The sequence below is a fragment of the Xenopus laevis genome, chromosome 5L (genome assembly GCF_017654675.1).
Source record: "Xenopus laevis strain J_2021 chromosome 5L, Xenopus_laevis_v10.1, whole genome shotgun sequence".
Lineage (NCBI taxonomy): Eukaryota > Metazoa > Chordata > Amphibia > Anura > Pipidae > Xenopus > Xenopus laevis.
In genome coordinates, this window is record NC_054379.1 from 118,446,369 (window position 1) to 118,460,535 (window position 14,167).

Consider the following 14,167-nt stretch of genomic DNA (forward strand, 5'->3'; position numbering starts at 1 on the left):
AGTGCATACTAATTTGTGGACTATGTTACAAAATACCATTATGATTTCTTTTGTTCTAAGAAGCTGGTTCTTTACTCTAACCTTCTTGGAAAAAAGCAGTGTTTCACTATGTAAATGTGCACGGTGCTTACAGAGCTCTGTGGCCTCAGCCCTCCAGCTGTCAGCACAGCACCAAGTCTACATTTTCTTAGCTTGCTGGCATTTTAACACTCCGGTCCCTCCCTTTGTCAACTCTTTGCACTGAAGGCCACAGACACATGATTTATTTGGTGTGTTCATTTCCTGCTTTCTGGGAACTCTCGCCTGCCTGAGCTCCTGTGTACTGACAGAACCACAGCTCAGCGATGCCCACAGAAGGGTTGCAGCAGTGGCATTGAAAAAAAGTCAGTGTGAGTGCAGAATCTTGGCAAATGGAGCTACAGTCATGAAGGTACATTACAGAACAGATATAGACATGTTTTTTCTTTACTACAGAGATGTAAAACACTGCTGATAAAAGGGGTTGCTGGGAGATGTATTTGTCAATCTTCTAGAGAGGCACTAGCATTAGGGAGCTGTCTCTGATAATGAAAACTATAACCAAAGAATCTAGTTGCTTACACCAAATGGAAATTGGAAGCAAATAAATACCCAAATGTACATGTACCTCTTTTAACTGTAACAGATATCAACCTGCATTGTTCTAAACAAACGTCTAGGAAATGTAATCAAAAAGCAATGCTGCAACTACAGTGGCTGAGTTCACAGATACCTGGAACTGTAAGATGAGTCATAACACCCACATAAATGACAAGGCAAACCAAGCAAGATGGAATAGACATAATAATTGCATTTGTGTAATTCCCATAAGAAAAATATACAGGTATGGGACCCAGAAAGCTCCAAATTACAGAAAGGCTGTCTCCCATAGACTCCATTTTATCCATAAAATCCAATTTTTTAAAAAATATTTTTTTTTTCCCTGCAATAATAAAACAGTACCTTATAAGTGATCCCAACTAAGATATAATGAATCCGTTATCCAGAAAACCCCAGGTCCCAAGCATTCTGGATATCAGGTCCCATACCTGTAATTGTTCATAGGAGAAAAGACTAAAGACAAATTTGTGAAAAACATTAGCTGTTTTAAACAGATGTTAAAACGTTTTTTTTTTTTTAATTGTCCTTGAAAAGTCAAAATTTTTCTCATTAACGGCATATGAAATGTGCTCGGAGTGCCATTATGCCTCAGAAATAAAAAAAAATAAAGTGTTAACAGTCTCCTATCTAAGTCTCCAATCAGTTTCTACATTATGTTAGAGTAAGATGGGTGAAAAGCTGAAGGAATGATTGGTGGAATGTCAAAACCCAGTTTGCAGAGAATGATTCATTTTGCTGTACAATGCTTTATATCAGGGATCCCCAACCTTTAGAACCTGTGAGCAACATTCAGAAGTAAAAGGAGTTGGGGAGCAACACTAGCATGAAAAATGTTCCTGGGTGCCAAATAAGGGCTGTGATTGACCATTTAGTAGCCCCTTTGTGTATTTTCAACCAACATTAAGGCTCTGTTTGGCAGCACACCTGGTTTTTATGCAACTAAAACTTGCCTCCAAGCCAGGAATTCAAAAATAAGCTCCTGCTTTGAGGCCACTGGGAGCAACATCCAAGGGGTTGGAGAGCAACATGTTGCTCGTGAGCTACTGGTTGGGGATCACTGCTTTATATAATACAGTCATATTATTAGGCAAATGATTTTGTGAAACAGTCCTGACAACATCTAAGTCAACATCTTCTATTTGCAAGTGGGTGAGGTAATGGGAAGATCTGAAATATGATAACACCTACTTCCTCTAACTATCAAACGTGGGATTGTCCCAAATCATGGGCAGAAAAAGAGGCAGGTGATACAGAAAAAGGAGTACAATTGGATCTTCTTGTGTAGCCTTAGGGCTTGTGCCCCTAGCGGAAAAACTTGTTAGACACAATTTTATGGGATCAGATGTAGGCGGATATGCCTTGGTTTAAAAAAAAAAAAAAGAAAAGTGTGAAGAATGTTATGCTGCACTGATTATGTTTACTTATTAGGCCGTAATACAGTTCTGGATTTTGAAACTAACATTTATAAAAAAGTAAATGATGCTGAAAAACCTATATAAAAGTATAAACTTTCTGAAGCACTCTCTAAATTGATTCACGAAACAGAAACCCAAGTAGGTCAAGAAGCTGTAAATGTTCTCCAAATTACAAGAATTTGATCTGATATAAATGTCCCAGTTGTAATAGAGAGAGGGCAAAAAAAGGGGGAAATGGAATATCCAGTTATGTATTCTTGTAAGGTACACTTACCAATAATAACAGGGGGTCCAGGTGCTCAAGCCCCAGACTTTCAGCTTGGGGAGGTAATTACAAACATTTGTGATCAATGGTAGGCTGGCACAGACCAGACTTCACTCCGAATTATGATGCAAATAAAAGTAATATATTTAAACAAAAAAGAACATCTCAAAAGGGTAGCCTTATGCGTTTCGTGCCTTGTGGGCACTTAGTCATAGGCTAAGGGTATTCCATACAACCAGTGATATTTAAATTTGAACAAACCAGTCAGAGAAGCTGTGGTGTTTATATAAATGGCCTGTAGATGTCACTGTGCTCAAGACTAGTGGGGCTCATTTATCAACACTGGGCAAATTTGCCCATGGGCAGTTACCCATAGCAACCAATCAGTGATTAGCTTTTTAAAGCCAACTGCAAGTAGAACAATGAATGCAACAATCTGATTGGATTCCATGGGTTATTGCCCATGGACAAATTTGCCCAGTGTTGATAAATGACCCCCAGTACTGTATATACTTCCTGTCAGCTTGAAAGTGAAAGCTTACTGTTGTATAATGGCTGCATGAGGGCCTGCTAATAAAGCACTGTTATACGCTACTCATCCTCGGCTACCCAAATATAACAAATGGCAACAAGGATGGCTCTACTACCTCTGCAGCAGCCTGCAAATTTTCTTCCAAACCCTGGTGAGCCTAGCATACCTTTTACTACTTGGATCTGTATGTCTGAAAATGACATTATTGCTGCTGACCAAGAGGAGATTTCTGCTGCGAGAAAGCGTGCTTTACTTATTCACTGCCTGGGAGCAGAGGGACAGCGTATATTCTATACATTACCATTACCTGATGATACTTATGAAACTGCTCTTACTGCTATAAAGAACTTTTTCGTGCCAAGAGTAAATGTGGTTGCTGAAAGATATAAATTCCGCCAATGTGGACAGCGTAATGGCGAATCCACAGAACAATATGAAGCAGCTTTGAGAGAGCTGGTTGTTACCTGTGAGTTTGGGAATCTAACAGATGAAATGCTAAGAGACCAAATAGTGGAAAAAACAAACTCACCTCACATTAGAGAGAGACTGCTCCTAGAGCAGGATTTAACCCTTGCAAAGGCTATTACAGTTGCTAGCCAAATTGAAACAGCAGTGGCAGAGGCTAAAACTCTCAGTCAGGGAACTGCTGGGAATGTACAGATTGTGAATTCAGCACTGTGGCCTAATAATGCACAGTCACAGGCAAAATACAGTGCTAAGGAAAGGGATTCACCTACACTGCAAAACCGTGCAGCAAATACAAATAGAAAATACTGCTTTCGCTGTGGTTCAACACAACACACTGCAAATCATGTTTCATGTCCTGCGAAAGCTAAACGGTTCCGCAAACTGCACAAAAGTAGGACATTTTGTTTAGATCTGCCGTAGTTCTGCTAAAGATGTTCATGAAGTCACTACTACAAATGTCACAGTATTAAGTGTGGATAAAGCAGGTACATTTATTCCAGACAAGTTTATATGCACTGTCAGTGTCAGTACTGTTTCTGCTGACAAAGGGACACTCCATTAACCTGATGCTGATACAGGTTCAGCTGTTTCTATACTACCAAAGGATATTTTCTTGAAATACTTTGCAAAAATCTGCTTGTTGCACTTGCCCTGAAACTGGTCAGTTACTTAAAAGATCCAATCCCTGTGCTTGATTGCTTGCCAGTGACTGTACAATTTGAATCAAATACTGTAAAATGTGACTTTTACATTGTGAATAAGGGTACTGCTATACTTGGGAGGGATCTCTTTACTGCATTAAACCTACAATTAATTGATGGTCTCATTACTACAGCACCAGTGCCTGCCACACAGCCAGTGTCTAAAATTGCACCACAAAGCAACACTTCACTGGGTTGTGCAAAGAACTTTGTACACAAAGTTAAGTTGAGACCAGATGTAAAACCAGTACCATTCCCTGATTCAGCATGGGAAAAACTTGCTATCAATATTGTCGGTCCTTTTACAGATGCTCCTATAGACTGCAGATTTGCTATAACCTTGATAGACTACTACAGTAAATGGGCAGAAATTGCATTTGTCTCTCATATAACATCAGCTACAGTATTAAAATTTCTGTCTACAGTCTTCAGCAGAGAAGGTAATCCAAAGGAGTTAATATCAGACAACGGACTACAGTTTGTCTCATCTGAGTTTGAATTCTTTCTGAGAGAGAGGAATATTGTGCATAGGAAATCTTCAGTGTATTACCCACAAGCAAATGGAGAAATCGAGCGATTCAACAAAAGTCTGAAAGAAGCACTACAGACAGCAAATCTTACTGGGAAATCTTGGAAAGTATTTACAACAAAGTTCCTACATAACTACAGAGCAATGCGCCATGCAACAACCCAATCATCTCCAGCTGAATTATTACATGGCAGACAGATGCGCACTAAGTTACATGTTGCAGACATCAAAATTGTCGGGGGCGTCTAAATTGACACGCGTCAAAATAATTTTGACCCCCTTTGACTTCAATTCGTTTCGCTATTTTTTTTGGGACAAATTCGTCCATGACAACTCCTGGTTATAGAATGTCAGCAAACAATGCTGTTATAAACATTTTGCCTCCATAAAAAAGTACCCAGAGCAGGTGGTATAAAGCATGATATCCTTAATGGGACTCTCTCTTGCTCCAGAACACTCTTTATTGTCCCCCTTTACAGGCCTTTTGCAACAACTTTCCAATATTCTATCTTAGTAGCACAGAGAAATTAGGGAAATGGGAAGGCCATCTGCCATACACTCCATTTAATGAAATAATTAACATATTTAAAAATGATTTTATTTTATCTGTATTAATAAAACAGTACCTTGTACGACTTGACCCCAGCTAAGATATAATTAGTCTTTATTGGAGGCAAAACAATCCTATTGGGTTTAGTGAATGTTAAAATGTTTAAGCAGGCTTTAGGCATGGAGATTCAAATTACAGAAAGACTTATCCAAAAAAACACAGGTCCTAAGCATTCTGGATAACATTGCAATATAGTACCCTGTTCCAAAGACACTTTAATATTGTGTTTGTAGTCAACATATATTTGTAGCAGGGAGATTATTGAATATCATTCGATTTGATTTGTTTTTGGAGCCACTTGCCATTGCACATAGAAACATCCCAAATATTTCTAGGGTTATTAAAGGGCTACTGTAGTCTATTTTACTGACCCATTTGACTGAATGACATCCTACATAGGACTGCAAATTGTGGTGGATATTTTGCCATGTAAAAATCAAAGCTATGATCCAATGTTGATGCAAGTACAAATAAATACAGCATTACTAACCATGTTTATTTTAACTCTATTTTAAAAGCATCTATGAGCAAACCGCGTGACTCAGCTGGTTATTTGCTGGTATCAATTTCTATGACAAGGTTACAATACTGGATACACCTACAAAGAATTTGCTGTTGAGCCCAATTAACTCTATTTATGCAAATATATAAATAATATACTGTTATATGATTGTACATTAGTGTGTAACCAGCCTTCAGCAGTTTCTAAAAAATTGGGAATAGTTTTTGGCTGGCCTATAAAAAAAGCAATATTGCATATGGTTACTTAGGTAATAGCAGATCTTAAATGTACCTGAAACATGGGTTTCTGATTCTCGCCCTTGAAGTGTGGGTTTTCTTCTTTTTTTTTGGCAAAAGTGTGCCCTTTTGGGTAAATTGCATACCTCCAAACTTAATTTTAGTAGCAAGTACCACAATGACAAATATTTCAAGAACTTCACTGCACAGTACTCCCCACATAATAAGCTTGTATGCACAAAATATGAATCCTTGCATTTACAGTACCCACATTTTGCACTCCGCGTCATATGCTCATTTAGCAATCCAGCCAAACAAATTGAACTACGTACCTCGGACTATTAATTGCGTTTCTTATTGCAGTACACGGCTGCTATATAAATTCAGAGGCACATGCTGTAAAATAAATATCACATATTTGCCCCATGCTCACCTTCATGGACTTCCATGTTAATGCAATATTCCCCTTCCATGTGCCCAATGAATTAACTTTTTATTTATTCTTTTACTTGTAGAATATGGGTGGAATTATGATATGTGCAACTTTTTAAAAGACTGTACAAATGTGCACAGCAATAAAACTATGGTATGAAAACATGTATTCTTGTGCAGAGCTTATTATAGACATTATTAGGGCCAGTTAAGTTGTATTTCCAGTTCCTAATGAGGTGATCAGTAGCTGGGAGGCTTATGGGTGCTGACAGTGCAAAGAATAGTTTAAATATTACGGGCCCCAAATATTTAATTTATCCTTTGACTACCAGATTAGCAACACAGGCCCCTCTATCCACTTATTAGTCATCCCCTGCATGTGGCATTGTATAAGTTTACTTCTTTAGACTATGTTTTTGTATGCGTTCTGTGTTAAAGGGATACTGTCATTTGAAAACATGTTTTTTTCAAAACACATCTGTTTACAGTGCTGCTCAAATTACTCAATTTTGAAATCTGACATGGGGCTAGACATATTGTCAGTTTCCCAGCTGCCCCCAGTCATGTGACTTGTGCTCTGATAAACTTCAGTCACTCTTTACTGCTGTACTGCAAGTTGGAGTGATATCACCCCCCCCCCAGCAGCCTAACAAAAGAACAAAGGGAAGGTAACCAGATAGCAGCTCCCTAACACAAGATAACAGCTGCCTGGGAGATCTAAAAACAACACTCAATAGTAAAAGCCAAGTCCCATTGAGACTGATTCAGTTACATTAAGTAGGAGAAATAACAGCCTGCCAGAAAGTAGTTCCATCCTAAAGTGCAGGCAGAAGTCACATTACTGGGGCAGCTGGGAAACTGACAGTATGTCTAGCCCAATGTCAGATTTCAAAATAGAATATAAAAAAACCTGTTTGCTTTTTTGAGGATTGGATTTCAGTGCAGAATTCTGCTGGAGCAGCACTTTTAACTGATGTGTTTTGAAAAAAACAGGTTTTCCTATGACAGTATCCCTTTAAAGGAACAGATCAGTTTAAAAATAAAAAATCGGTAAATAGATAGTATGTACAAAATAAAAAATGTTTCTAATATAGTTAGTTAGCCAAAAATGTAAGGCTGTAGTGAACAGATGTCTAATATAGCAGCCAGAACCTTACTTCCTGCTTTTCAGCTCTCTAACTCAGAGTTAGTCAGCGACTTTAAGGTGGGTTAAATGGGATATAACTGTTCAGTGTGTTCGCTATTGATCCTTAGCATGCAGCTCAAATGCAAAAGCAAACAAATATGACCCATATCCCCCCCCTCAAGTCACTGATTGGTTACTACCTGGTAATCAATCAGAGGAAAGTAAGAGAGGTGCAAAGCAGGAAGTTGTATTCCGGCTACTATGTTAGACATCCAGTCTATGTTAGACGTCCACTACAGCCTTTATAGGTTATTTTTTTGGCTGACTAACTATATTAGAAATTATTTTTATTTTGCACAGCTTATCTATTTACCCAGTTTTAATTTTTATACTGAACAATTCCTTTGAACTAAAGAACTAAAAGTTCCTTTGAACTAAAGAACTAATTGTTTCCTGACCGTGGAGGTACCCTAGTAATCAGGTGCAATTGCCCCCAACATCCATAGTCTCAAATCTCACCCTACTCTGATTAGAATAAATACAGGCACCCCCATAACACTCAACCCATCTAATTTATAGGACATGAGCACATTGTAAAACAAAGCATACAAACCTCTCCACTTTATTGCAAATGTACTAATAATGTTGAAATGTGTGCTTTCTCTTTAAATGCAGAATGACTTGTTTGCCGTTTATAGTAACTGCATTAAGTGGCTGGAAAAGCTGCCTGCATTATTTTGTTAGCGGGTGTGTCTCACAGGTTGCTCAATGAATCCGGATGCTTTCAGCTTGCAGTCAGTTGCAGCTGTACTCTGAGCACAACACCACTACCCTAAGGCACTAGAAACAGAATCTTACGAAAGGCATTGTCGCACGCACAGGTAACATGGGAGAGTTATGGCTGTGAATCTGTGCTGCATTGCAGGGTACCAGGAAGATTATATTGTGGGGGCTGTTCTCTGTACTATGTGACAGGAGTGATTGTGCTTTGTATGCAAGAAATGGTATTCTACTTGATTTGTTTCTGTAACTGTCAATCATCTTAGTTATTTAAATGTTAATATATGTCGTTCTAGGGTCATTTACTATATGCTCTTCCTATCACAGTGCAGTGTCATTTATAAAAACACCCAAAGACAGTTAATGCATGCAAATTGCTAGGTTGCAAATTGATTGAATTTAACGGAAGCGTCCCCAAATTTCTACATTGTCTGGCAATCTTATGGAACTGCAAGCATAAACAAGGGAGTTTTCTATTTGGCCAAAATCGGTGTTTCATTCGTCATGTGGAAAATGAAACAAACTTGTTCTTAGCCTTCCAGAACTGTATTTTCATGTATTGCCTTAAAATAGCAATAGATAAGTAAATATCTGTTATCACTAGGGCATCTGATGAGTCAGGACCTCACCCACCACCCTAGCAAATTTGTGTGTTATAGCCACGTGCCCATGCTTCCCCTCCTCCTAACTTTTGTACATTTGTTGATATTGGGATTCACATTTATCGCACTAGCTAATTAAATGCTAATCCTTATATCACTGGAAAAGTAGCAGCAAAAGTCCCAGTGGTTTTTAGAGGGGGTTTCATAAAATTTTATAATAGTAAAATCCCAAATCTGCTTTTGTGATAATGATACCTTGCATCTGGCTAATGGAAATATATGTTTAAACTGTTCCACTGATCCACATTATACTTTTCCCTTTAAACCAGTACACTAAAAAATTGCTTTAAGTGATAAAGTCTATGCTGTCAGTTATGTTTGATATATAATCCTATACAAGGCTATATAGTATGTAATTATCACAGACTATGTGACATTCCGCACTGGTGTAGTCTATTAGTGTAGAGTAGACTCCCCTTTGGAAAATGGATTTGTAATTGACTTCCTTAGGAAGACTGGCATTTCCAGTATGGCATGGCTCATAAAACTTGAAGCTCACAATAACCCTGTGAAATGGCATGCAAATATATAGACAAACACAAGGAGATTTTATAGACTAGAATTAGGCTGTTGGATAGTGTCACGTGCAGTGCCACTAGTAATCTCTAATCATCAGTTCCAGGGGTATTCAAATGGTTCATTTGTATCTTATACAGTAGTTATACAGAGAATGTTTTAAAAGTTTTGGTTCAATCATGGGATGTGGAAAGTTTTGGTGACATGCAACACTGGACTACTCTGAAAACTTTTGTCTATAGAGAAATCCTAGCCAAAGGTACACACCCTAGTGTGAGAAGCAGCTATATGAATGTTAAAGGATGCTATGCCTCGACCATAATAGGTCGGGGTGCTTTGTGGTACATGGTAATGTTATGACACCATCCATGACTGTGAAAACAGGTACCATATCTGTATAATATAAAATAACAGGCAAGATGGCTCTATGATGGATGTGCTTAAGAACCTTAGAATGCACTGGAGTACACCACCAATTAATCTAGTGAAAACTTGTTTTTTTACATTGCAATACTGAAGCAACAAATTATTAAACTGCCTTAAGCTGGCCATAGACGCAACGATCCGATCGTACAAATCGCGGATTCGTACGATTTTCGGACCTTGTGTGGAGGGTCCCGACATTTTTCGGAGATCGGTCGTTTGGTCAATCGGACAGGTAAGAAAATATCTGTCGCCTGCCGATAATATCTCTGCATGTATTGCCGATCGTATGATTTTCAGTGGGAGACTGTCGCTAGCTTTGTCAGACATAACTATCGTATGATTGCTGTCAGGGGCAGAACATTGGCTGATCTGTTCTTTTACTACTTTATTTGATCGGAATGGTAAGACTTTGATCGGTTAGTGGCAAGTCGGGAGATGGGAAAGTCCGATCGTACGTTGATTTGTACGATCGGATCTTTGTGTCTATGGCCAGCTTTAGAATTAGTTACGTAATACATTGTTAGTTTAATTACTACAAAGGTCATTATGGAGGCTAAACAGTGGTGTAAACAAGAGACTGATGAGTTGGAGTGGGATGTGTTTTGCATGGTTTATATATAGAGCAAATTATATATAAACTGCATCTTTAAACTAGATTATGATAATGTGACATCCCATCAGTGGGGTGACAAGGTGTAAGTAAACACCTTTATGGTTCCAGAACACACAATCATGCTAAGTTTTCTGTTCCACCCCAAACAGCTTTGTTCCATCATACAGTTTAGTCTATCCACTGGCTGATTATGAGTTGTATCTAGGGTTGCAACCTGGCCGGTATTTCACCGGCCTGGCTGGTAAAAATGATGCTTGATGCCAATGTTATTAATAGGGAAAAACGGCACAAATATAGGAAGGCAGGTATTTTTTTTCCAGAAAAGGTGGCAACCCTATTTGTATCTGCTCAGTCACCATTATCTGCTCTGTTTGTTCAAGCTGGCAACCTGAGTGATCAGAACCCACAGACAAGGTGCATCAAGTGTCGACATATTACATTTTTATACATGATATATCATCTGCATTCCAAGAGGATTGCAGGAATGTCTATGGACAGGGGCGTTTCGCCTCAGGCGGCAGCGCATCACTAGGTGCCAGAGGCAGCAAACATGCTGCTCCTGGTAATTTAAGAGCCGAATTTCTGTTTTTCAAAGAGGAAATTCGGCTCTTCTAGCACAGAGCGCGCAGTTAGGCTCTCTGTGCTAGCGTACTGGCCCTCTTCGTCGCCCTCGTGGACCCCCCTGGACCTGATCAGGCGTAAAAAGGTAATCGCATGGGGGAGGGGGGGCAGCAGCAACTGCTGCTGCCTCAGGTGGTGGAGGGGCCAGAATCGCCTCTGTCTATGGAGATTGTATATTTACTACCTTTTTATAAAGGCCTGTGCCTAGCATTTTGCTGATGTCCCACTGACAGCATTCCAATAGTTAAGCAGTTGTGTCAAACTTGTATAAATTTGCATGCCCTTGCCCAGATAGAACTAAGGAGAATAGTAAAGCTCAACTAAGCATATAATAATATTTAATAAGCTCTCTTTGTTTGATGTATGCTCCAGGACAACAGTTGCAATTACATCAGATGGGAGAAAGAAATACTGGAAGGTAACACCACCCATAGTCTGAACGTTCTGTAAGGTACTATTCATGCTAGGTAAATATGTCCACAAAAAGTGAGTTGTTTGTTATCAGGTGTGGGTGGGTGTTGGAAAGGCAGGAGAGAATGTCTAGCACAAATAATGACAGATAATACTAAGCAGATGCGATATGGGAAGAAGTAAATGGCCAAGAGCCAGTTAAATAACCAGTTTGAAACTGGATTTTTTTTTAGCAACTGCATAAATGTGCTTTCTGTTTATGGATGGCCCACATTGCTGAATAGGCTAGCAATTGTAAGCTTTGTGTCTCCTTCTTCTATTGGGTACTGGAGAGCCTGCTATAATTACCAGGATACACTGTAATACCCTGGTTTGTAATTTTATACTAAAAAAGTATAGAAGTAGCCGTAGTGTACAGTAAGCAATTATCTAACTTAAATGTATTTGCCTGTACTCATTCTGGGTAGGCATGTTCTAGGGTGGTCATATGCATAATGCAGTTTTATCTCCATTTTAACTCACACTGGTATAATTTTTATGTAGCTCAAACCTATCTCATGTCACAAGTGGCATTTTTTCATCTGTGGCTACTTTGGTTTCTGAGTGGAGAGAGAATAAAATGGAGCAAATTAGTACAGATCTATAGTAGACTGATCAGCTACAATCAGTTGTAGTGAACCTTGCATTTCTCTCTTGGCAACACTATCCTATATAATAAAGTTGAAGTGTCTCTGCGTCCAGTCCCTGTGTCCGTGGGATTGCGCTACTGCGCATGTGCCCCACGGACCGTCGCGACCGTTAATTTAACGGGCTTAATGTCTAGTATATATATATATATATTTTGCATGTTTATATAAATGTTTCTCTGAATTAGAATTTCACTGATAAAGAGACAAATTTGCTGACCTCCCCATACTAAGGTTATCTCTATAAATAACAGCAGTCAAGTAAGAGGGAAGTTGGGTAACTGTCTAACCGTGGGATCTTGCAACATAACATTTATATCTTCCTATAATTCTGGCCAAACACCAAAACATTAATTATCTTGTTACAATGCTCCATGTCATATTAACTATTAGGATGATGGGCCAAAACCTTAGGTGTGGTATTCCCTTGAGCAATATATAGTTTGGGAAACACCATTATTGATATAAAGTTGGACTATAAAACTCATGACCCTTGCCTGCTGTTCAACTTCAATCCCAGCACTTCCCAACAGGCTCCAAAATCGGCATTTAAAGGGGCTGTTTGAGTTAACTTTTATGATGCAGAGAAGGGATCCCAAACATTTTTTCCCCTTGAGCTACATTCAAATATAAAAAAAGGATGGGGAGCAACACAAGCATACAAAAAGTCCCTGGGGGTGCCAATTATGGGCTATGATTTGCTATTTGGTAGCCCCTATGAGGACTGGCAACCTACAGTAGGCTCTTTTTGGTAGTATATCTGGTTTATATGCAACCGAAATTTGCCTCCAAGGCTGGAATTCAAAAATAAGCGCCTGCTTTGAGGCCATTGGGAGCAACATCCAAGGGGTTGGTGAGCAACTTGTCGCTCACAAGCCACTGGTTGGGGACCCCTGATGTAGAGACTGATATTTTGAAACAATTTGCAATTGGTTTTCTATTCTTTATGGTTTTTGACTTATTTCGATTTTTATTCAGTAGCTCTCCAATTTGCAGTACCAGAAAACTGGTTGCTAGGGTCTAAAAATACCCTAACAACGATGCACTAATTTGAACAAGAGGCTGGAGTAGGAGAGGGCCTGAATAAAAAAGTGATTAATAAAAAGTAGCAATAACAAAATTTGTAGTCCTACAGGGCATTTGTTTTTAGATGGGGGTCAATGACCCCCTTTTGGAAGCTGAAAAGAGTCAGAAGAAGGCGGCAAATAATTAAAAAATAAATAATGAAGACCAAACGAAAACTTGTTTAGAACTGTCCATTCTATAACAAACTAAACGTTAACTTGAAGGTTAACCACCCCTTTAAGTTAAAGACTTAAACATAAAAGACTCAATCGCCTGCTTCTACCACACCCTACCTTTGTAAGAACATAATAAGCCTGCAAGCGGCAAAGAAATTGAAAAGGCTTTACCTCTGTCCCACCTATAATTTTCTAATCTATTTTAATGCAAACAGTAAATACAGGTTTCATTGTACTTATGGTATATGGTAAGTATACTTGTAGTTGCTGCACCCTGTTCATTAAATACATGTAACTGTCCTCAAGAAGAACCTAAATGAATATTATATTTATTCCTGCCCAAAAGCTGTAAGCTACGATTGAAGGGCACAGTTTGATAAGTGTAATACAATAAAGGCAAAATGGCATTATATTGTAAGCTATTTTGGGCTGGACCCTTTTTACATTTTGTATCGGTTATTGGTTGTTTCATATGTAATATGTATAAGTAATAAATATGTAAATACATTTCTTCTCAATTAATTTGTAAATATAGCTATGCAGTGGGACAGCTTTTTGGCTGCGTTTAGTGTCCCTTTAAGTAACTGAGCCCTCATTGTTGTGATCAAAGCACATTGGACTAAATAGATGTGTATGGCCTAAATTGATGTTATAGAAATGGGGGGGGGTGTTATTGAAAAAAAAAAAAAACATATAGAAGAAAAAAAAGAATAAAATGTAACATATGATGGTAGAAACAGACAGATTGTGGCATTC

General features: G+C 38.6%; 1 protein-coding gene across 2 annotated transcripts in view; it reads left to right on the forward strand.

Moving 5' to 3' along the window:
* Positions 1-328: 328 nt before the first annotated feature.
* pld1.L (phospholipase D1 L homeolog) overlaps positions 329-14,167 on the forward strand; it is a 107,836-nt gene continuing 93,997 nt past the window's right edge. Inside the window, exon 1 of one of the 2 annotated variants that reach the window (XM_041562040.1) lies at positions 329-430. The gene's annotated coding sequence lies outside the window, so the exon portion shown is untranslated. Of the gene's footprint in view, positions 431-8,181; positions 8,337-14,167 lie in introns of those variants that run through there. The other variant, XM_041562039.1, reaches the window with a different exon arrangement.